General features: G+C 33.6%; 1 long non-coding RNA gene across 2 annotated transcripts in view; it reads right to left on the bottom strand.

Annotated features, from left to right (window-relative positions):
- LOC107617218 overlaps positions 1,895–3,298 on the bottom strand; it is a 2,389-nt gene continuing 985 nt past the window's right edge. For both annotated transcript variants that reach the window (XR_002359549.1, XR_001614861.2), the window contains 2 exons: positions 2,690–3,098; positions 1,895–2,281 (listed from right to left, as the gene is read on the bottom strand). This is a non-coding gene — a long non-coding RNA (uncharacterized LOC107617218). The remainder of the gene's footprint in view (positions 2,282–2,689; positions 3,099–3,298) is intronic.

Genomic DNA, 3,298 nt, shown 5'->3' with positions numbered 1-3,298 from the left:
TGAAGAGTTCAAAAGAAGAAGCAACCATGGTGGGCATGGAGCCAAAATAGAGGGAGAAGATGGGGCCATGGCGCTTGGAAAGACGAATGAGGGAGTGGTGAATGAGAAGGTCCAAGAGGTAGAGGTGTCCCACTAAAGGGAGGCGAGAGTGCATAAAGAGTGTTATCACTAAGAAGGTGATTGCAAGTCGAAGAAACATTGTTCCTTTGGGATTTTGCCATTGGAGTAGGGCGAAGGTGTGTTATTGCTGCAAAAGTGATGCAAGTTAAGGAAGCATTATTCCTTTGGGATTTCGCCGTTGGAGTAGGGCGAATGTGTGTTATCCCTGCAAAGGTGATGCAAGTTAAGGAAATATTATTCCTTTGGGATTTCGCAGTTGGAGTAGGGCGAAGGTGTGTTATCCCTGCAAAGGTGATGCAAGTTAAGGAAACATTATTCCTTTTTGCTCTCAGTTATACCCAAGAAATCTGAGTTTGATGATTGCTCTTCTGGGTTATCCGCCATGCCGCCACAATGTTGCAAAGTTCCCACAGACGGCGCCAATGTACAAGATGTCTCTAGTACGGGTTGAGAGATGGATCGAGAACTTGCGGGTTGAGCCAGATGCCGGATTATTTGACTGGACCAAGGGGGTGATACCTGCAAAGATACTCCGACGCTCAAGTCAGAATAGATCTAAGAGGTAGAAGGTGTGAGGAATGAATGTATACCTGGAGGGACCTGGGTCCTCTATTTATAGGTGATGGTGAATATCTTATCTTATCTTATTTGGCTAAGATAAGGGAGACGTTTGAATTATCTTATCTTATCTTACTTGACTAAGATAAGGGAGACGTTTGAATTCGAAAGTTGGTTAGGAGCTCTAGTGGGTCGGTTTCGGGCCTTCTGGAAGGGCGAAGCGGGTCGGACCCGGGTAACCGAGTTCAGAGACCGTTCCGGGTATAGGATTCGTGGGCCAAATCCGTAACAAAACATAAAATCTATAGCTCCAAAAATAATAAACATAATGTTACACTTATGAACTAATGAAATCAAAATGTTATTATAAATCTTATTTCTAACATTCATCTTGTACAACCAACTCCATGCTATAAACATCTTTTGGATTTCATTGGCTAGGAAACTTATATAACCGAACAACACTAACTACGAGATTCCAAGCCAATTTGGATGGGTTGATGTCTTGGGCGGATTATATTCAGTCATTGTAAAAGAAAGAAATCACTACAAAAAAACACCATTATAATTGATAGCTAAATCGACGGCAAAATCGTCAATAATATCAAAAATTAATGATAAAATTGACAGAGTTAGCCGTCGCTTTTAAACGTATCAATTTTTCAAAAATCTAATAAAATCGACGGTTTCTCAGGTTGTCCATAAGCTTTCAATAAAATCGACAATTATTGTGTCGAAAATATGGGATTAAGATTTTTACATATTTAATAAAAGCGACACCCAGGCTGTTGATAATATTATCTAAAATCGACGATACTTGTATCGATATTTGATTTATTAAAATTGACAAATTAGCTGTCGATTTAATTATTAAATTACCGATAATACCATCGTCTATTTTCTATTTTTTGTCTATTTTAAATTAAAAATCGATAATATTACCGTCGATTTTTGTCTATATTAAATTTAAAAAGTGACAATGATGTCGATTTTAATAGCCAATTCTTTTTATTTTTTCATTTGAAATAGCAGATAATTAATACAAATAAACTTTTAAATATAGAAATAAATTTTATACTAAATATTAGATAATGAGACAAATAAATTTTAAAATATAGAGATTAAATTTATTCTAAATATTAGATAAGATAATGAGTTTACAAACTTATCAAGATAATAAATAATCCTCTAACATAAAGATTTAAGACAATATAAATAACTAAATTCAAACTTATATTCGTTTAAATCACAATCCTCTAATAATACAAATAGTATACCCTATAATACAAGTACTACTACACGAAAATTCCAAATTACAATGAAAAAAAAGCAAAAACTGCCTATCTGTTGACAGTTTAAAATAAACCTTAGAAACATTGAAGTAGAAAGCTTTTATTTCAAAAAGTCTTTGTTGTTTTGCATCCATGAACTCATATGATCCAATTAATAACTAGAATAATTAGATAAACTCGATAAGTTCCTATATCAGAACTATCTTAAACACATTGTCAATTCTACTTCGATCATCGAAACCTCTGTACTTTTTTGGTTTACCACAGGAAGCCATGGGATTAAGAACTTTTCTCTTCCAACTTGAAATGATCTGCAGATTAAAGCAAAAAATCAGAATCACATCTTCTTTGGGCTTTTCTTTGTAATGGAGATGGGGACACCAGAGAGAACTTGGCATAATATCAATGGCATTATATTCATAGTTCACAAGGTTTTTAAGTCTACTCACTAACACATTATTCACTACTCCTACTTCACATCAGCTCAGTTCATACATCAATAAAATTCCAACATCTCCTCAATTATACAATCTCTCGATATTTTCAAAATTTTAATTGTTACAAAACAGAAAACACAAGATCTTCAATAATTTTATTTTAATTTTAAGCTTTTTGTTTTTTATTCTTTTATGGTTAAATTTAATTTTCAAAATAATAATAATAATAATAATAATAATAATAATAATAATAATAATAATAAAAATACTTAAAATACTTACATTTTATAAGGATCGGCTCCTGTATAACCGTTGGCTTTGGTATAGACATCAAAACCCGCAAACCAAATCCAAATATCCAAATACATAAACTAGTGAAATTAATTGTTATTTACAAGAAGGCCAACTAACTAAACTAACTGTAAGCTAGTTGCCAATCAAAAAAGAAACTAATTCCTTAAAGCCAAGTTCAGAGGTCATGTTGCTTTTCTAATGTCTCAGATAACTCACAAAAGATGGTAGCAGCAAGCATGATATCATCTCCTATGCCAAATGGACCCATCATCAAGTCTCAAAGCACAGTTAATACCCCCATGCACATTCCACCATAAACTGCAGCAGTGACTATATCGAGATTCAATTCGCTTCCCATGTTTGAGTTCCTCTGTCCATCCATTGTCACTTGGTGTTTCTATAAAAGTCAAAACATTGTTTCACATGGGCTAGTAATAAGAACATGGACTAGTTCTATAACAACACCTTCAAATTCAGCTCTTCTGTCACTGTTGATTGTTGTGAACCTAAAAGCTTTCCAAATTATGCTCCCACATATATTTTAAGAGCATATTTCATACTTTTGCTAATAGTGTTTCACTTCCTTTTTTCAATATA

Source organism: Arachis ipaensis, chromosome B01 (assembly GCF_000816755.2).
Source record: "Arachis ipaensis cultivar K30076 chromosome B01, Araip1.1, whole genome shotgun sequence".
Classification (NCBI taxonomy): Eukaryota; Viridiplantae; Streptophyta; class Magnoliopsida; order Fabales; family Fabaceae; genus Arachis; species Arachis ipaensis.
The sequence above is the reverse complement of the archived record's forward strand: the minus strand, read 5'-3'. Positions and strand labels throughout refer to the sequence as shown.